Source organism: Euprymna scolopes, chromosome 6, assembly GCF_053919585.1.
Source record: "Euprymna scolopes isolate OS-2025 chromosome 6, ASM5391958v1, whole genome shotgun sequence".
NCBI lineage: Eukaryota > Metazoa > Mollusca > Cephalopoda > Sepiida > Sepiolidae > Euprymna > Euprymna scolopes.
This window is the reverse complement of record NC_136487.1, coordinates 12,571,273-12,594,010: the sequence shown is the minus strand read 5'-3', so window position 1 is coordinate 12,594,010 and position 22,738 is coordinate 12,571,273. Positions and strand designations below refer to the sequence as shown.

The following is a 22,738-nucleotide window of genomic DNA, read 5'->3' as shown; positions in this document are numbered from 1 at the left end:
TTATTGAAACTTTGCTTCACACACACACACACACACACACACAATCTTGTGCTTGACAGTTAATTCGCCATCTTTTTTTTTTTTTTTTTTTTTTTAAACTCTTTTTCGCCCCAAAGAAGGCATATTGCCACTTCAAACGTAAAGGGCTACTATTTGGAATCTTATCCAACAAGAAACTGTGGGGAGTTGAACCGCGAGTTAACTTTTGCAGGTTAGTACAGGCAGGGAACCAGAAAACGAGGACGGAATTCTAAAGTTTAGCGTCTGAGGGAATAAACTATTAGAGTAGGAGGTTTTCCGGCATCTAGGGACCTCCACAAAAAAGGGGGTAGGATTTTGCCGCTTATCGGTTTAGTCGGGATTATGTACGTTGACGGTGCACAAGTGCTATCACATTCCATTGAAATACTTATAAAACGCACAAGAATGCAGCATTAAGGCAACGGGATAGAGGTTGGAGATTGACCAACAGTGCGGGACTTTTTTTTTTATGGATCATGTGTAAAAGTGAGAGACTAGTGGTAGGTGACCAACCCAGATGTGGCAACAATACTCCATGCATGAGCAAATTGTGGTTTCGTAAAGATATAGGATGTTCTCTGGTGTGAGTAATCATTTAGCACTGTAGAGGGAGCCCACCTTCTTTGCAACAGTCCAGGCAATATCCTCAATGTATTTGTTCTAATTTATGTTGTCTGTGAATGTTAAACGGATGATTCTTAAAGATGGTAAGGTGTTCGAACAAGGCAAAAAGGCTGTTGCCACAACATTGTTGGACTGATTTTTTAGGACATTACGGTTGAATGGTATGAAAGCAGAGTAGAAATTGAATCTTGGGTTTACTTTCGGCAGTCACGTAACTCTCGCTTCCCTTATTTTGTCCTTTAGTCCTCTTATTCCGTGAGTTTCTGACAAAGAGGGAAGAATTGCTGTTTCCTAGGTCGGAATCTATTTCATCTAACACATATAGTTGGCAATTTTTTTTTTTTTTTTTTTTTACCTTGAAGTAATATTGTAGCTCTTTACATCAAGTGGCTTCATGCCTTGTCTGGAGCGATTTCCATTAAAAAGAAAAGCAGCGAAAGAATGACCAACTCTCTCTCTCTCTCTCTCTCTCTCTCTCTCTCTCTCTGTATAGAATTGCACTCTAGCAAACAAAATAATGGTATTGAGAGATAAACATTTTTGACTCACACATGGGTGATTAGTTTTCCAACCCTCCCATCCCTTTCCTTAGATGGACCCGTCGACAGACAATGACAGGATGACATCAGAATAAAATACGAATCGCTAGACAATTGCAACTGCTGCTGCTATATTTTTTTTCTTTACCATGGCTAAACAGGCCGATAACTGAGTCAGTATCTAAAAATGACATTACAGTAAAATAGGGTAAGGACGTTGCAGATCTGTGGTAAGAAAACGAATTGCGGGGTGGGGTGAGAAAAATGCTTGCTACGACAAGTGTGAGTGGAGAGACGTCGGAGTATCTCGGACGGATCTGGATAAGTATTTGGGGGAGAAGGTCATCTTGTGTGTCAGACTGAGAGAATTTTTTTTATCTCTAGCCGACAGACCCTGTGGAATTTGGCGGACTAAAATGTCAGGAATTTATCGAATTCAGGGCTGAAGAATTTCTATGTTAAGAATTTGGTCAGCTGTTGCCTGATTATGCTTGGAAAGAGTGTCCCTTTAATGTATAGGAAATCTATGCGCCTTTTGCACGCAAATATCTCGGTTTTCTGAATTCATATATAAAAAGGATAGCTCTTACTTCTATTTATTCAAAGAAAGCCTACCTGACGTTGCCCGGTGATGAATGAGAACCCCCTGCTCCTGACTTGAACTGTACTTCGGTTTATTTTCGGCAACTTCTTAATTCTCGCTTCCCTTATTTTTTCCTTTAGTCCTCACGTTCCATGAGCGATGGTCTTGCCAAAGAGATAAAAACTGCTGTTGCCTTCAGTTAGAATCTAACACATCGTTGGCTAGTTTTTAATCTTGAAATATTTGTTATGGAAATTGTTTCAGGCAAGGCATGAAGCCATTTTATGTAAGGAGCTAAAAATACTAGTTCGAGGTGAAAAACCTGCTAACGATAAATGTTAGGTGGATAGATTTCAACCAAGAAAACAGCAATTCTTCTCCCTTTGTCAAAACCATCGCTTATGGAATGCCAAGAGTAAAAGACAAAATAAGAGAAGTAAGAATTAAGAGGCTGCCAAAAGTAAACCCAAGCTTTACTTTATATATATATATATATATATATATATATATATATATATATATATATATATATATATATATACTTTTGGCAGCCTCTTAATTCTCACTTCTCTTATTTTTTCTGTTACTCTTGGCATTCCATAAGCGATGTTTTTGACAAAGGGATATATATATATATATATATATATATATATATATATATATATATATATATTTGTATATGTATATATATATATATATATATATATATTTGTATATGTATATATATATATATATATATATATTTGTATATGTATATATATATATATATATATATATATTTGTATATGTATATATATATTTGTATATATATATATATATATATATATATATATATTTGTATATATATATATATATATATATATATATATATATATATATTCGCTCCTTATATCAAGTGGCTTTATGCTTTGTCTGGAGCAATTCCCATAAAAAAAATCCCATTTTTATGTGTGGTTTTAAAGTTTTTCCCTTTTTTATTGACATCATCCTCTTATGTTGCTGCTACTCTCTCTATTTTTCTACTCCCACCACCTATTGTCACATTTGTCCTTCTACACACCATCTAAAATATAATTGCAAATAAGCAAGCAAGAAAGATTAGTATTTATATTTGTTTTAAAATGTCATTCTCGTGAGAACGTGAAGCTCTTACTTATCCGTATGCAAGTGAAGTAAAAATGTATTTTATATCATTTTTGATCCCCCCCTCCTCCCGACAAAAGGAAGGGGACATGTAAATTCACCCTTGTCCGTTCGCACTTTTCTCAAAAACTACACCTTGGAATTTTTTTGAAATTTTGCACAAACATTAAACATGATATGAGTAAAAAAAGTAAAAGAATGAATTTTCCGAGAAAACTCTGGTTGCCTCCCTAAGGGTGCCTTTCGGGTTAAAATGGCTTAAATTGACACTGTTGTGCTTATTAAAAAAAATTTGATGCTCTGGATTTTTATAAAACTTTCTGAAAAGTTGTAACGAACTGATTTCTATATAATTTTGTGTGTCTATACTTCGGGATGATTCTTGGGTGTGCCCCAGGGGCTCTTTTAGAGTTAATAAAAACTATTTTGGGGATCATTTTTCCATATTTGTCAATAGTTTTCTGTGTATGTCTATTTAGCAGTTTTGCATGGTGCTGAACTCAAATTTGAATCTGTTAAGGCTTTAGGGACTTTGGGGGCTAAATGGGAGGGGGCAAATGATGGACTTAGTTATTTCTTTTTTTGCATGGTGCACAAGTAAAATTTACATATGTTAAGGCCTAAAACTGCGCCGTTCATTCATTTTCACCAGGATTTGATGTCTCCCGGGGGCTTTTGTGGCTGAATAGGGGGGGGGGGCAAATGCTTAACTTAATGAATTTTTTATGCCTCGTTCACTGTGCACTCACGAGGAACCATGCATGCTTCACTTGTTTTGTTTATTAGTTTTTTTAATTGTATTTCAAAACTAATAAAACTCTGCATTTAATTTATCCAATTAAAAATCATTTTTTTCGTTCTCTTCCCGTTCGTCAGCCATTGTCGCACACGTTTTTGCCAAAGTGTGTGTGTGTGTAATATATATAATGGTCTACAAAAATCAATTCATGTTACGGTACTACTGTATATCCCATAGGGATTACAATATACAAGTATATATTAGTGTTGGGACGATTAATCGGAATCGGAAAAATCGGAACTTTTCAGGGTATCGGAATCGGCAAACTTTGTGCCTGTTTTCCGATGCCAAAAGCAATTCCTTAAATTATACATATTTTTATTTATGATTTTGTTTAAAACAAAATCTTCCACTGCTGGTAATAATAATAAAATAATAAATATTGATTTTAAAATACCAATAAACGTAAAATCTATAGATCACTTCCCCATGAGTGTATTTTTACGTTTGAGAAAATATCTGCAAATTTAACCTGTGTTTTTACGGTAATCGATGGATAAAATAATACTTTTTATAATTAGATATTTAGAGATTTATGAATCGGAATCAGGAATTTAGTACAGAATCAGGAATTTAGTACAGAATCAGGAATTGTATTGGAATCGGAAAAATTTTCACAATCGTCCCATTCACTATTATATACTGTATATTTCGGTATATAAGGCAGCCGTCAGATAACACGAGGTACAAATTGAAGTAAATTTTAATAAATTTATCATATCTCGGTTGTATAACTTATGCTATGAAACGACGGCTAAATCACGAAACCATGTTTGTTTAACTTTAGCTAGAGATTGCAACACCCGATATCTTATGAAATATTGGTTTTTAAAGATGATTTTGTTTTATTTTAAGGGTCGTCTTATACGCCGAAATATACGGCATATCCCCGAAACAGGTTTTCATGATAAATAACTGGTGACCCCTAAAATAATATTACGACTAGCATGAATTAATGGAAGTAAATTAATACACTGACTGCAAGAGATTGACTTACATCCAAATGAGTTCCCAACGAAAAACTTGGGACTATATATGTGTGTGTGTGTGTGTGTGTGTGTGTGTGTGTGTGTGTGTGTGTGTGTATGTATATATGTATGTATGCACACACAAATTATAAATAGCATTAGCGAAAAAAAGCAGATAGAAAACAGAAGGGGGTCCAAGAGACCTAATTTGAAAACATGGAATCACCCAGTGTCTAAGTTGTCTGTATTGTTTTCATTGATAATAGCTTTAGATAGGTGTGTGTATGTAGAGAGAGAAAGAGAAAAGGAAGTAAGACTTGTTGCTTGTCTATTCGTAATGATGAGAATTAATATAATTGCAAAGCAAAAGGGAGCGGAAAACGTTATCGTTTTTGAGGATGGCCTCCTTTGTTGTTTGGATGCTGGGTTTTTATTACGTAATATTCATTTATGAGTCATCATAGCTTTCTTATTCCCGACAATTCTGAGGTGGTGAACCCTAACAGTTGTGACCTATCAAGGCAGTCATCCATAAAAAAAAAAAGTTTAACAAAGAAACAAAATAATTATTTCCCTCCATTGCTTGAGCTGGTAACGTTATTTGGCATTGCCTGGCTTGAAGCTTTATAGAATAAGTTGTAAGATTATTATCATTCTGCTCGTTTTGACATTTATATAGATATAGTAGACAACCTGTGACCCGTTGAGTCAAACATGATACATTGTACGTTTAGTGCCCTGAACCAATTGTGAAAATAGATATTTTCAAAATGCATTTATATGAATTGGTAGTTTAAGAAACATGTATTAGATTTAAATAAATTTTGTAACTATTTACAAAACATTCATATTTGATACTATCTGGATGCCCGGCGTTGCCCGGTCGTACAATACGCTTAAAAATGATATTTTAGTTTATGCAGATTACATATGTATGTATTATAGAATCAATCCTCTACTGAATATTATATATTACAAGGAATAATTTTCCCGGTGAACTAAGTTGCAAACAAAAATAATAATGATAATAATAATGATAAAAATAATAATGATAATAATAATGTCGTTCATCAAATTCCGTCTGTGTTTGTTTACAATGTCACGTCAGCTGATATTTGGGCTTGATGATCTTAAAAATAGTTTTTCTTCTCTTATAGATAAAAAAAAAATGTTTTACAGGGGAATATTTTACGTTACGCCGACCAAGTTTACATCGGTGTAATGTAAAATATTCCCCTGTGAAATTTTGTTTATCTATAAGAGAAGAAAGACTATTTTTAAGATCGAATTTTTTGACTTTCAATACTCATCTGATGAATTTCTGTATAAAATATATCTAAGAAAACTGCCAACAATATAAATTATCATTGTGTGAAATTTACAAACGATAGGCTCAACCGTTTCGCAACCTATGACGAAGGTAAACACACACACACACACACACACACACACACAGTGACTTTTATATAATAGTAATGATATAAAATTATCTTTTTTTAGTTTAAAAGTCAGACCCAAATAGCATTTAAGGTAACAAATTAAACTTTGTTTCTGTCTAGCCAATTTTAATTTTTAATTGTTGTACTATGTTGGGATTTTTTTTTGGTTTATTTAACTTGGGATTTACTACTTATCAAGGCCCAAAGGCCACTCGAGGACAACGGTAAATGAATGTAAGGTGGCGATGTAGTAATAACTAATGGTGTAAATCGGGTAGAATTTGATTATTTATGAGGACGGCTTAACAGAAACTTGTTTACATTGGATTTGAAGTCTACCATGTTGTATTCAACCGGGAAGCATGACAACAGAACAGCGTTCCAAAGGTGGGCAGTTTTATGCTATTAGTAATATAATAGTGTACTTTGCTACAATTTATTATAATTCGGTTGGACTAGACTAAATAATTAATTAGTATAGTCCAGACAGCTGGTTATATGAAGCATTTAAAAATAATCACCAAATAATCACCTAAAAATAAAAATCAGTTAGAGAAATAATTCATATAAGCGAGACCTCTGGAAATTCCACGGCGGCATCTTGCATATGTAATATATTTCTGCTGTGCTGGGCATTCTGTGGATATTCACTGTGAATGGAAACATTGCGATATTATTCTAGCCCTTTTGTTAAGACAGTAAAATTAATTATCTAAGTAATCTGGTTAATGTAATGGCCATTGGGCCTTGATAAGTGGTGAACTCCATGTAAAAAAAAAAAAAAAAAAAAAAAGAATATTCTCGTTATTACGGTTTATCTCCAATATCTTTATAGGAGTCTGTGACGTATTTCAATTTTATTTTCGTTAAAGGTATTAATATACGCACGTACATTAAAGGTATTAATATACACATGTACATTAAAGGTATTAATATACACACGTACATTAAAGGTATTAATATATAGATTCTAATCAAAGAACAATTGTCCACCTTACAACTCTTCTTTTTTTTTTTAATGTTTTTGTTTCTGCTGAGGGTGGAGCATCCTGCACAATGCGAGACATTCACCTATTATTTCAGAGACTCCACCAGAGAGTTCTTATTAAGATTCTAACCGTCCCTTTAAGTGCAATTGTTTGCATATCTCTCGCACTTGGTTCGCCGGGTATATTTGCCAGATAGTTTTGTAATTCTTTATTATGAGCCTTTTAGTTCCTGTGATTACTGGAATATGTGAATATCATCCTAAAATTCCAGTTTCTTTTTATGTTGTACATAAAACTCCTATCCTTACATCATCAACGCTCTGATCCCCATCTGGCATCAATTGTGATGGATGGCTCTCGTCTGGGTGAGGCCCCGTGTTTTGACAAGCTTCTGGGGTTGACCTTTACTCCTGATCTGAAATGGAACACGTACATCAAGTCTGTTGCCAAGGTCGCTGGAAAGATGGTGGGATCCTTCTACCGTTCCAGAAGATATCTCACTACTGATGCAATTCTCTATCTATATAAAAGCCAAGTACATCCAAGGATGGAATACTGTTGCCACATCTGGACAGGAACTGCTAAAAACAGCCTATCCTGCCTTGACAGAGTACAAAATAGACTTTGTGGCTTAGTGGGGGATGCCCTTTTCTCTACCCTGCAACCTCTCTCCCACAGAAGAGACGTTGCGAGCCTATCCTTGTTTTATCGTTATTTCCATGGCAGGTGCTCGTCTGAACTCCAATCTCTGGTCCCCCCTCGCCAATCTTTCACGAAAAACACCCGTCTAGCTGAATCCACTGTGAAAAATTTCCCCCACTCTTTATCTGTGCCTAAATCAAAACGTGGATTCCATGAACAAAGCTTCTTTCTTAGAAGTGCACGCCTGTGGAACTTTGTTCCGTCTGCCTGCTTCCCTCCAGACTACAACTTGGATGTGTTAAAGTCCAACGTTAACAAATTCCTAATGAACCGCTCCCTTAAGTAAACACTTCATCAAATCTCCACACTAACGTAATGTACTTGCAATAACCCTTATCTCTGAGTGGCTTCCGGGCCATGATAAGTGGTGATCACTGTGTAAAAAAAAAAAAAAAAAAAAAAAAATTTCATTATCTCCTCCATCTATGGTTTGGGCCAGTGTCATTAGAGACACTGACTTCAAGTAAAGTGGCTATTCTCTCACTTTTTGTCTTGTATCAATACATCATGTTCAACAGTTCTGTTTTCCGAGTATGTGTCTATAAGAATTACATTGTCATAGTGAATGATGTGTAATTTATTTCAAACAGTTTTTCCTGGTATATGTTCCCAGTATTTGCTGCTAGACTGGATATTCAATATTATTTACAGGTGTTCCGATGGATTTTTCTAAAGTTTAAAAAATATGCAAACAAAAGTTAAAAGCAAAAATCTTTGCTGCAAATTCCACTCTACTTGATTTTAACCTCATGAAAATTACCATTCGAATCCTATTTTTACATAAAACATTGTTACACTATAACAAGATTAAATACAACTTTTCTATACAATTCGTTAGGGTTAGTGCTTTGTGCATGGTCATTAGTTTCCTAGTTTTCTCCTTCAGATGCCGTAGTTTTTCTTTTAACCAACCTATGAAGAGTGCAGAATATCTTACTACTCTTTCTACTATATAATTTGATTAACATAACATTATTATTAGTATGATAATGATATAGAAGTATTATTCATATTTATCTATGTATTAATACGATAGCGTGTGTGTTATTTTTTGTGTCATGCTTACATCCAGATCGTTTAATTGTTATGTACTTCCATTTCTTTTCATAAATAATTTTACCAAGAATTCTTCATAAGTTTCGGTTTCGATTATGGCTGTAGGAACTCTCTCTCTATATATATATATATCTTATGAAAAAGAAAATATATTTTCTTTTTCATAAGTTTTTATTTCGGTTTCGATTCAAGCTAATACACCCAAGTCATATGGATGTTTTTTTTTGTTTTTTTTCGAAATTGCAGCTTTATAATATGTAAAAATCGATAGAACATTAACTCTATAATAATATATAGTAAATCTGCAAGAATTAAAATATCGTATTTAAGCGTACTTTACGGCCAGGCTTTGCCGGGCGTTCATGCTAGCTTGGATAAATACTTTTGCAGTTTTAACAAAAAAGCTACAATAATATCAAAGTGTCTCCATTTACACTGAACATCTACAGAATGCCAACATCAATATATATTACATATGAATGAGTTCCCTGTGGAATTTCCACAAGTCTTGCTAGTTATATATTATTCTTTCATTATCTATCTATATATCTATAAAAGTGAAAGTGTCTGTGTGTCTGTCTGTGTACATTTCCTTACACAATATCTCTGTCAATTTTAAGTCTACAGACTCGAAATTTGATATACAGGGTATTGAGACTTGGGAAATCTTTGTAATCGGTTTTCGGCCAGAAATTTGGCTGTTAAGGGGTCAAAGTTCAACGATGTGACTTATGAGAACTCTACCAAACTCCACAGACAATTTTGGGTCTAAACATTTAAAATTTTAGATATAGTTTTCTTGCACGTGGATCTAACTTCATAACTTGATTTGACCCCAAAACAAATGTTAAGGGGTCATAATAGGGGTCAAAGTTTTAAAAAATTTGACTGCTTCGACCTCTACCAAATTACTCAGAGAATTTCTGATCTAAACATTTGAAATTTGACATAAAGGGTATTCAGAGATAGGACAAGCTTTTTAATCGGTTTGGGTCGAAAATTTGAGTTACCAATATATAAATGTATGTATGTTTGCATGTCTGCCTAAAACTTTCGACAGAGGAGACTGATTTTTACAAGATCAGTATTGTTTTGAAGTTCGACCTTTCAGGCGACAAATATCGAAAAATTGGCTAAAAATATTAATATCTTTACCTTCAACTGGGTACTGTTCTATGGGGGGGGTCACTTTTTTTCGCCGATATTTTCGAAAGTTGTCCTCTCCTTTCAATTGTCTAGCCTTAATTTAAACTTACGTTACATCCGGTTTGGCGGTGGTCGTAACAGCAAAGACATCAGGTTTTTCCCCCGTTCTTTTACTCTTTTGCAATACAGGTTCAAGCCTGCCTTCCTACTACCACTTTTTTTTTTTTTTGCTCAACATACAATTCCAAACACCCGGGCAACGCCGGGCACCCATGCTTTGCTGGAGTGTACATTTTCTGAAAAGTGAAATTGTCAATTTCAAACACCCGGGCAACGCCGGGCACCCATCCTTTGCTGGAGTGTACATTTTCTGAAAAGTGAAATTGTCTTTGTGTGTGTACATTTCCCTACTAAACTACTCTGTCAATTTTCAGTCTACAGACTCGAGATTTTACATAAAGGGTATTGAGATTTGGGAAAATCTTTTTAATTGATTTTCGGACAGAAATTTGGCTGTCAAGGGGTCGAAGTTCAACGACTTGACATTTGAAAACTATACCAAACTTCTCCAATAATTTTGGGTCTAAACACTTGAAATTTTAGATAAAGGTTACTTGGACTTGGATCAAACTTTTTAATTTGATTTGACCACAAAACAATAAATGTTAAGGGGGCAAAATTTGGGGCAAAATTTGGGGCAAAATTTTTAAAAATTTGATCTCTGTGATCTCTAGCAAATTACTCAGCCAATTTTTGGTCTAAACATTTGAAATTTTGCATAAAGCGTATTCAGACATGCAGCAAGCTTTTTAATCAGTTTTTGGGCGAAAATTTGTCTGCCAAGAAGTAAAAGTTGAAAGATTTGACCTTTGCAAACTCTACCAAACTCCTCTGCCAATTTTGGGTCTAAACACTCGAAATTTTAGATGTAAGTTACTTAGACATGAGTCAAACTTTTTAATATATATACATATGCACATGAAGTTATGAACAGTACATAGGGCCCAAGCAAAGCTGGGTTGAACTGCTAGTAAATACATAAAGTAAAGAAGCAAAAGACATCATCAGTAGAAAAAAACTGTTGATAATTTTTGTCATTTGATGCAATAATGAAATTGGTTTCTGATTTGATATGGACTCAATAAATTGAAGTAAATATGTATAGATGTTTTGTTAATTGTTTTTTAATTTATATATACTTAATGTAAACAATAAATTGATTGTAGGAACGCGGTAAATTATTCTGTTCGTGAGAGATTTTCTTTGCTGGAGTGTACATTTTCTGAAAACAATTTTTTTTATATTTTACTTTTTTTCTACAAACAACTAACCATCACCCCCCCTCTCTCTCTCTCTCTCTCTCTCTCTCTTGAGGTCAGTTTTCTCTTGTCCAGTGGTCAAACGTCTTTTAATACTTCGCCCACTCACTCTCCAAGTCTCACATTCACCAGGTAAACTGTCTTCAGACTCCACTCTGCATAGTTTTGTCCAATCGTCATAAACAAAAATGTGTTAAATCTTGGGAACCTTTCCGTTGCCATAAACATTTTAGTGTCAGTATCTTGCTGATTGTATATTTTCTTGCCATTTATATTGAATTATCTCTCATTAATAAAGCCATCTATTAACTTCTGTTTGTATATATGAACTTGTTTATGCATCGAAAGGAGGGATCGACTATATATAACAGTGACTTTTTATAGGGCAATCTGCCAGATTTCATATTCAGGGGTTTAATTACCTAAAATTAGTTATTAGGCATAAAAATATACATAAAAACTGATAGACACACCCATCTCTCATACATATTCGTGTGCATTTGTATACGGTAGATTTTGCTGGAGCTTACTGCTTTCACGGTTGGGAAAGAAAACTATACTTTGGCGAAGATTATTGCCATCCAAATTCTAGTAAAGACTAATAGTGCCACTGAGAAGTCAATGGCAAGCGGCTGTTGCGATGATGCGAATTCATTTGCAAAGTTTATTGAAGCAGGTAGAAAGTACTGGAAATCTGTAGAGATTTGTTGTAATTCAGATTCCAGGACACACTACCGGTTGTTGTCGGTGAGCAATCTTTGATAGTGATCTGTGTGAAAACTCCTAGTGAATACAAAAACAACAATAATAATAATAATAGCCAATTAAAAACGTTTATTTTTTGTTATTTTTATTTATTTATTTTTTTTATTTATTTTTTTTTTTTTGACCTTTCTCCTTTGTCCTTTTGAATTAGCCAATCAAATTACCATCTTTTATTTCTACCTCTTTATCTTCTCATTCTTCAACACGATGTCGTCTCTACGACAATGTTCAGATGCAATAATTAAGTGTCTCTCTTCTCTGGGCAAAAGCTTTGCAGAAATAAACGAGGGTCAAACTTGGGGAGATGGGGGAGGGGAATAATATATATTTCTTGCATACAAGGTAGAACAATAAAATTGTGGCCCTAGAAAAGACGGGATTCCATTTCCGGTTTTCTTTATTTGTTGCAAATCATCTACTAGTTGGCCAGTTGTGTACAAATCCCAAGGGCGATATGATCCTTCTATCATGTCTGAAAGTGACACAATATACAATGAGCGAGATCAGAGATATGCTGCTGTATAACTCATGCTCTCTGCCGATCCAAGTTATGACAACAGGACCATTGCCAGCACCCTCAAAATGCATCGCTGAATTGCCACGAATAACAGAAGTGGCCAGGATGATGAAAACAAAGTTTCCAGCCACGGTTATGGTCTCAAGTGTGGGTTCAAGCGAGGGCCACAGCATGCCACCTCACATCTTCAAAGTCGGCTTGAAAGTCAACACTAAAGTGTACCTGATTGTGCTGTAGAGTATGGTGATCTTCTGGTGCAATCAGACTCTGGGTGTGGCAGCAGGACTCTGTGCCGTCCCACAAGTCCAAAGTAATCCAGGCTTGGCTTCTGAAGGAGTGCTATGACTTTATACCTTTCTCTCATTGGAAAAATCTGAGAAATGAGACGGAAGTCACCCCAAAAAGTTTCACTGTTTTGTTTTTGAATAAACACGGCGTCAGTTAAAAATTGGTGCCCACTTTGTTTTGCTTCGAAGTATTCATATAATCTTGACACATTTGAAGCATGATTTTCTCAATTTTATATGCATAATACTAACTGGAGTTTAATGGAAATTTTTCATTTAATAATATCTAAGAAAAACAGCATAAAACTATTTAAATGCGCAAACAGATTTTTCTTGCGTTTTTTCATGACCGCAATCTTTATAGATTACCCCAAAAGTGAGAAAACCAAATAAAGTCTGGCATAACGTGTTCACTGTTTTTCTCTCCCAAATTTCCGTCTCCTCTTTTAAAATCCCAGCAACAACAATGGCGGCCACAACTGAAAATAAAAAAGGTCATAAGTTTTTATTTGCTAATTATTCTTTTTTTTTTTTTCTATCAAATTCCAATCTTCTATTTTGGAGATTTCATGTTTATTTTTCCCACTGTCTTTTTTATTAAATAAGGATTGGGACGGGACAATTACAATCAAATGTCGATTTTTATCTCAACATAAAACAACAGAAAAGAATTTCTCCCTCATAAATTATGATAATGAATCGCTATTGTTATTTATTTGCCTCTGCCAAATCTAATCAACGTTGGAAGTAACTATTTCAAATATTTAAGTACCCCTAACTCTAACTATAAGCCACAAAATAAACAAGCGTCAATTCAATTCTTTGCATTTAATAATGTAAATTCTATTTCAAACTTAAGCATGACAGACTTAAAAATATTATATTTAAAATTTCCAATATCCTTGATCTCTACAAAGCCATGAACGGGGTACTGTTGTCACATCTGGGTCAGTGCATCTGCCACTAGTTTTTCACTCTTAGACAGGGTCCAAAAAAGCGTCTCTAACTTAATAGGATTCTTATGGATGGCGCTGCTCTCGATGCGAAATTGACTCTAGAACTTCTTGATCTTTCTTTCCCATCACATTTTTTTCGGGGTCAATATACATCAAATCCATTGCTCTTTCTGCTTCTTGTAAAATCGATTGTCTCCTTCGCTCTAAACACTTTCTCACACCTGAGACCATTCTCTATCTCTATAAATCTACTATCAAGCCATGTACGGAGTTCTGTTTTGATATTTAGGCTGGTTGATCTCTATTCCATTTGAAAGCTCTTTATAAATTGCAGAAACGTATTTGTAATTAAATCGGCCCCACACTTTTTTCTTCACTGCAACCTCTCTCTCACAAATATGATGTTACTAGTGTCAGTCTTTTCTGATACTATTACTTTAGTATTTCTAATACTATTATGGTATGTATTCTTCAGAATTCTGATCTATTCCCGGCTTCCTTTGTTCCGGCTTATTTGACTTGTTCGTCTAATGGTCTTCATCAATTCGCTGTTTTAGTACCTCATTGTAATACAGCTTCCTATTCCAGTGGCTTCTTTCCAAGACCTGCAAGGTTGTTGAACTCCTCCTGCTCACTCTTTTCCTTCTACATATAACTTTGGTCTTTTCAAGACTAAGGTCAATAGGCATCTCCTGTCTTTGCGATAATTGATTTTCATTCTCGTTACCTCTTTACATCAAGTGGCTTCATACCTTGTCTCAAATGATAAAAATAGCTCCACACTCTCAATCAAGATCCAAACTCTGCCACATCACCGCAGTGTTGCATCCCTATGCTTTTTTTGCAAGTATTTTAATGGAACGTGTTCTGATGAATTTGTAACACTCGTGCCCCTCGATATAAATATCCCCAACTAATCTGAAAAGCAGCAAAATCCCACCCCTTCACTGTAAGAGGTCCATAGAATAGTGAAGTAATAAATGTCTGTCAGGATCAATATTAAGAAAGAAATACTCTTTCTTCCGAAAAATATTTCTCATTATCAGCTAAATAGTTTTCAAATCGATAAAACGAATCTCACATTTTGAAATTTATTTACAATTGTAATGTTTTAGTTTACAGGACAGCATAATTAGATTTTGGAACAATTCATTTAAAAATAAGTAAAGTCAGACATTTTCACCTTAGCGAGATCAATATAATCTCCATTGCTCATTTTTTTTATTAATATATTTGAAAGGTGATAACGTACGAACCGGAAGTGCCTCAGCATATTATTGATTCACCAACTTAGCTGGATTTGGACCTTAGAATTCACCCTCGTCCGTTTGTTCCCAAAATTCTCAATAACTACTCGTGACATTTTTCTGAAATTTTGCATGAAGTTACAACTACCCAAGGGAGGAAATGTAACATTCTCGGATTTTTTATAAAAATTCTGGTTGCATCACAAGGGGGTCAGAAGGGGTCAAAATGGCCAAAAATAGAATCTTTTTGGGTTATAGAATCTTTTCCAATCATTAGATTTTGTTGAAAATTACCCAAAAGCAAAACCACATGGATATACATCTAGAAACGTAATATTTGACCATGGGAAAATTCTGGTTGCTTCTCCAAGGGGACAAAATTACCAAAAATAGCACTTTTTTGGGATATTAAATATTTTCCGATCATTAGATTTTGCTGAAAATTACCCAAAAGCAAGATTACATTTATATACATTTGGAAACATAATATTTGACCCTAGGAAAATTCTGGGGCTTGAGCCCCAGAGTGTTTTAGGGATGAAAACCACACCTTTTGGGGCTAATTTTTATTTTTCTCCTATAATTCAAAGCATCAGTCATGAACCATATAGTTTTTGGCTTGTTATATATGTAATTGTTTATGAATGTTCTAGAATTTGAGAAATTGGAGAATTTTAGAAAAAATCAAATTAACAATTGTTTTATACTTTAATACTTTTCGTTGGATCGACTTTCAAAGAATCTTATGGATTATAATTAAAATTGTAGTTTGTTGCATCTGTTGTAGTGATAATGCTAACGGTGCGCAATGCTGTGTGTGTGTGTGAAAATGAATGAGGTAGAGAGAAAAAAGATATAGAAAAGTCAGAGGTCGGCAGCGTTTTGAAGTGTGAGTGCCAAAAAAAAACCTATGCAGAATATTGGTTGGTTGGTTGGTTGTTTTTGTTTTACGGCATATCAACACTTTTCAGGTTATTTAATACCGAATCCAAAGATTTTGAAGAAAAATTTTTTTAATTGAATATATTTGTTGTTTTCACGTCGGTTTCTATTTAACCCATAGTTGGGACCCTAACAGGTACTACCACTCCGGGTCAGAGTGGACCTGGGAGCAATGGTAATTAAAGGGTGGCTCCACACTCCCCAAAGCCCACAAGCTGGGGCCTCACCACTGAATATAATTTAAGGTCATATCCAGGACCATTGAGGGACTTTTACCCTCTGCAGGGGAGCAGTCGGCATATTCTAATGCCCCACCGACAGGGCCAGCAGAATATTGGAGAAGGGCCAAACAGCTTATAGTAACTAACATCACTGTTATACGTTGTATTATTATTAATACTAAAATATGATTTGGTGGTAATATTTTTGATATAAATGTAAATTTACTTCAAATTCTGTAGATGAGGAGACGCCATTAATCCAGTGTGTCATAATTAACAACGTCAGTAGAAATTTTTTTAAATCAATTCAAATATGAATAAGGCATCCAAGTAGTCAACAGCAAAATGTGATAAACGAAATCACGAATTCAGTGTGATCCACATTCTAATTTACCTTGATCCCGAGCACTCAATTCTACGTTGTCCTTTGTGTAGCACAAGAGGATCAGTTCTTTGATATATACTTTTATTTCACATAAAAAAAAGTTTAACAAAACAAAATTAGACACAAGATCCCAGTAAATTATCCGGATGGCAGCCTATCAACTAGACCAGGGGTTGGCAGCCTTTTGGAGCGTGAGGGCCAAAAAAAAACTATGCTGATTATAGAAGGAAGGTCAAACAGCTTTGACTCCATTGTCATGGAGGACAACAATGTTATAAAACATTTAAATAAATTTTTTGTGCGTTTGAAGAAAACGAGTAAAACACGTTTTCAGGCAAATTTAAATAAGAATTTGAATTTTGAAACAATATAATCAGTCTCTCAAATGTTATTGTGATTTGGTTTGTTTATATTGTGTGCTGAGTAAGGTGGCAGATAAACAAGATTCACTCAACGGCAGGATTTGACCGATAGACCAGAATTTGCCGACATCTGTTGCTGAAATGACTTCTTCTCTATTACCTAAGGTGTATTGTCCTGTGTCTTGTACAGTTATAGGAGGGCCACCCTCCCAAGCTTTACTTTCTGATCTCTTGATAAAGGGTTTATTGCTAATTGTCTGAAGTGCCCCTACTGGGGAATGCCAACGAAGCTACCTCAGCATATTTTCCAGGCTTGAGTTCTCTGTGGCGCTGACTTTTCAAATCACATTTTCCCGACCTTGTGTCACATCTTCCTGTCATGAGAAGGAAATAAACATAACATTCATACTATCTCTTTCCATAACAATAGAAGTGAGTTGCATTTTTTTAACCTTGTCATGGTGATGTTAGTTTGCTGATGAAAAGTTTGGTTAAAATCATCAAGGACTTATTTTTATTAACAGACCAGTAGTCTGTCATCAGTTATTAAGCATTTCTTTTCTTCTCTTTCTGCCAGACCAGGTTTTAATTACACTTAACAACCTTGTTTATGACATTCATACATTCTCCAACCCGGTTTGAGTCTTTATTTATTGTCTCTTTAAAACTGAAATAAAAAAATAGGATTCATGAATTTAAACTCTTTCATTCTCACGTCACAGCGGAATAAGAAGCGTCTGCTACTTTTTTTTTTTTTTTTTTTTTTTTAAATTTTATTTATTTATTTTAGCATTTAAAATGTGCTACACTTACCTATAAAGCTAAAAAAAATAGCCTGGATTCACGAACCATTGGATTTTTATAATTAAATTTTGTTCATTTTTATTTTTTAGACAAAAAATATTGGTTCAATTGTAGCTGAAAAAGAATACATCCGTTTTGTGGATGTTTCTTGTGTAGTTTTTTATTTTTACCTGAACGCATAGACAGACTATTCTACTTTATATAATAGAATACTAACTGTGCCTACCTGGAATGCAGTGAAGTCATTTTAATTTTTAATTTAATTTTGTTTTTTTTAGTTACAAATTTTCTAACTTGAGGTAAACAACTATTACTACATTCTTCAATTTAAATGAGTTATTCCCGTTGCTGCTTTTTTAGTTCTAGGTAATTAATTAACAATGTTTCACATTAGCACTCATCTAGCCCAGACTATTCTTTTAAAATAATTGTAGCGAAGTACGTTAAATTGCTAATAACATGGTATAACAATAACAAATGAAAATCGGTTAGTCAGAAGCAAAATTTGATATGTAACGTTATATGCTAGATGATAAAAAATGTTTCTTTTATTCAAATGAATACAATATTTACAATGAGGAAAGCTTTATTCATATTATTTGGATTTTTCGGACTACTGTTTTCATTTGGAGTGTTATTTGCACGTTTCTGTCGATGGAACCTCCAAACTTTTTCAGATGTATTTTTCGCACAAGGACCAGTGGTCTAATGGATAAAGTGCTTGGTAAAATTCAATTGTAAGTTACACTCCTCCAGAGGCTAAAGGTGCAATTCTCAGTGCATGCAATACTCAAAATAGGTGCATCTGCTACTAGCCTCTCGCTCCTGAACAAGGTTCAAAAGAGAGTCGCCAACCTGATAGGTCCTGAACTGTCATCTAAGCTTCAGCTTCTGTCCCATCGACGAAATGTTGCATCCCTCTGCCTGTTCTACAAGTACTTTAACGGTGAATGCTCTGACGAACTGCAAGCACTTGTACCCCCTCGACGTAAATACCCCTGACAGACCCGACAAGCAGCTAAATTCCACCCTTCACAGTAAAGATCCCTAGATGTAAGAGAGCCTTCTACTCCAGTAGTTTCTTCCCCATAACCGCTAGACTTTGGAATTCCCTTCCGGGACCCTGCTTCCCGAACTGTACTGACATGCAGAAGTTCAAGTGTAACATGAACCGACAACTTCCTACATAGTATCCCTATAGCTTATGTCCCTGATGATAGCCCTCTACATCAAAGTGGCGATGTGCCTTGTTTGGGGTGAAAATGTAATAAAAAATAATAAATAAAAATAAAATTTCAAATTATTAAGACTTTTTCTAGCAAGTTATGGCTAACGGAACGAGAGAGTACTGCCCCCGTGAATTGAATAAAAGGTTCCATTCAAAATTGTGTGCAGATTTTGAATCTGACAGAAAAATTCCTAAGTTCGACAAGGTACACCTAAAGATGGTTGGACGTTACATCGGCCGAAACGTTGCGGAAATAACACTCAACGTGAGAACATTAGTCTGAAGAATCCAAATAATATGAATAATCAATCTTCATCTCAAAAATTAAAAAAAAAAAATTATTTATTTACATTTTTTTAAAGAGACAACAAAGAATCAGACCGGGTTGAGTTGGAGAATGTTTGAATGTCAGAAACGAGGCTGTCAAGGGTAACTAAAAACCGGGTCTGGTAGGAAGAAAAGAAAATGCTTGTTTCTGGCAATAACTAGTGACAAACTATTGGTCTGTTAAAAAATAAATAAATAAAACTTCTGATGAATTTGAATTGTTTTTAGGTCAACAGAATAAGACCGCAGTGACTGGCTGAAAAAAAAATGCAACTCACCACCATTGTTATGCAATAGCTTAACATTAGGCACCGCCAAAACTGGGGGGGCAGGTAAGTACTTTTTGACGGACCGTCTTTTTAAAAATCTACCAAAAATCAGATAATTAGCCGATCAATACGAAATTTTCAGCGATTATTAAGAGAAGAATGAACTTTATAACAGTGTACTTATTTTTCATAAACGATATTTATATATATATATATATATATATATTTTTTTTTTTTTTTGCTTACAAAACCCCCCTTGTTTTGAGGGGGTACAAATATGCTTAAAATAGTCATCTGAAACTGAACACAACATATTGTGTTGTTGTAAGGGACAGAATTATAGATTTAAAAAAAAAAAAAAAATTGTTTGCATACCTTATTTTGACGTCTGAATATCAGAACTTCGATTGTGTTTAATTATCCCGCTTTTGAGTTTTGAAGTGTGAAATTCGGTGAATATGTTAAGTAAAATAATTAATTTAAGTTAAGCAAAAAAAAAAAAAATTTGTTTAATATTTATACGAAAAAAGCCATTTTAAAATCTTTGATAAATAAATTAACAATTTTTTTTTAGCGAGCCGAATAATGCATGACCATTATTAAACAGGGCATGCTTTGAAGAATCGATAAAAAAAAATTCGATAAATATTGTGCCCTTTGTGTTAAAAATAGCATCATTTTTTTCGATCCCGTTTGAAAACGTTTGCCGCCTTTTGACTACGGTGGACCAAACGCGCTGAAATGTTTTTTTTTATTCTGCTTTAAATTGCCCCCCCCCATTTTGGGAGCCTGGCCCCCACGCACATACACATTAAAAACCAAACTCATACAAATGGTCACCCATCTGGTACTGGCCAGTCTCAGCGTTAATAATACATTGAAATTTTCGTCACTGAAAAATAAGTATTTTTGGCCTGTTTGGTCTTCCATAGTTTGCTTTTTATCAACTACAAACGTAAACATTGTCGATCTACTCTAGATCGACGCGAAGTAACTGGTTGCCTATATGAATAAGTGGAATTATTTGAAATCCAGGTACTTATATTATAATATTTTTGCATATTCTCATAGAAAATCATCCTAAATCTTAGTTAGACAACAAATAAATAAATTAATTATTTCAAAAATCTTTTTTTTAAATATTTATGTACGTTTTTTGTGCAAGACAAAAAATCTCAATTGTTAACTTTTGGGGAAAATTTAACATTTAAAATTTAATTAAAAATAGTAGAAAGTTTTACATTATTCTGTTTTCTATATGATAAAATTCATGGTTTTATCTTTCTGGAAAAAAAAAAGTTACTCAGAAGTAATGGATTTTAATAAATGTAATTTCGTTTTAAAAAACAACAACAACTTGATTTTTCGGCCATTTTTGGCGGTGCCTACTTAACATAAACGTAGAGATTGGTAGTACTGATAAAATTGTTGAAACGAACGACTTTAAGCGTTATGCTTACGATCATAACAAACTTTGGGAAGTCCTTTCGACAAAATACTTAAGGAGAGTGAAAAATTAACCTTGGCTTTACTTTCTGCAGCCTCGTAACTCTCGCTTCCCTTATTTTGTCCTTCAGTTCTTATATTCCATGAACGATGTTCCTGACAAAGGAGAAAGAATTGCTGGGTCGGAATCTATCCATTTAACACTTTGCTTTTTACATCAAGTGGGCTCATGTCTTGTCTGAAGCGATTTCCATGAAAAGTTTTTTTTTTTAATTTGAAAAAAAATAATCTTTTTTTTCTTTTTCTTTTTTTTTTCGCCAACTTTGTAAAATTCCAGAAAGTCCATAAGTTGTTCGGTCAGTATTTAGCATATGTATACATTCAGTAATGCTGATATTTCTTTCATATTTTAATTTAGTGAGTGGGGTGCACAAATATCATTTTGATAAGTGATGATGGGAAATTTTTCTACCCCCCCCCACAGGGGAGAAATATGTTACGATGTCGGAATAAAATTAAAAAAAAAATAAACAAAAATTTGATTAGATTAAAAACCATTTTTAATACTAATCCGTATATTTTTTATGTTGGCAGAAATAACAATAAGTAAAATTACGAATTTGACCCTCCCCCCCACTTCTCCGATCAAAATTGAGAAATGTACGTTTCAAAAAAGCTGCCCCCTTCTTATTCTGATGATAGTCTGTCTTGGAGGTGAGAATGGCATTCGGAACTAAGGTCCTTGCTTACAACAATCTTCATGTACCACCAATAAACGTATTTCACCGATCCTTATCATAAAATTAAATCGTTCAGTTAACGTTGGGTCGACTGTCTTTATAGTAGCTTGGAATGGTGAGGGAATAAGAAAAACAAGGGCGATAGCCATTAGTCATGTGCTCTCGTGTAATGAATGAATGCATGAATGTAGGATTGACATGAAATTCTTAAAGATAAACTAAAATGATCGAAAAATGAGCTGAAATAACTTAAATAAAAAGTAAATGACTTAGAATGACTTTAATGAACTTACGGATGAATTGAATGACCTTGAGAATGACTTGAATGTTTAAAAAATAATTGGAATCCTTACAAAAACAATTTGAATGATCTGGAGAATGACTTTGAGAATGACTGGTTGTAAAGTGGGTGATCATTTTACATTAAATTAATACAAAAAAGTGATCCCCCACTTTAGATAACAAAGTTAAAAACATAAGTACAGTATGTAGTAAGAACAGATACTACACTTTGATCTTGGCCAAAAAGCTGAGAACGGCATCTATTAACAACAGACTTTTGATCTTAACCAAAAAGGCCAAGCACAAAAGTGTTACGAACAGACGGACCGACTTATAGAGTCGCTTGCATGCGACTAAAAACAGGAGGTAAACGTGTGTGTGTTTTGCAATGCATCTGGGGGGGTGAAAAATATTGACTTTCGTATTTGAGGTGCATAAGATTTTTCTACAACCTTTTTAGATTTTATGCGTCTGTGACACAGGACGTGTAGCTGTTAGTGTGGGTGTGAGAGAGAGAGAATAAAAAACATATGCATATGAAAGAAAAAAAGATTGGGAAAGTTTTTAGGCCAAGAGGCGATTATGATAACATAGTCTTTTAGAATTGTGAAATCTAACACCATAAACTGATA

At 34.3% G+C, this 22,738-nt stretch overlaps 1 protein-coding gene and 1 pseudogene across 4 annotated transcripts in view; one reads left to right on the top strand and one right to left on the bottom strand.

Annotated features, from left to right (window-relative positions):
* The window catches only part of LOC145277518 (breast cancer anti-estrogen resistance protein 1-like), a 306,077-nt gene that overhangs the window by 213,078 nt on the left and 70,261 nt on the right, over positions 1-22,738 (top strand). The window lies entirely within an intron of this gene.
* LOC145278511 (U2 spliceosomal RNA) lies at positions 22,225-22,366 on the bottom strand (annotated as a pseudogene).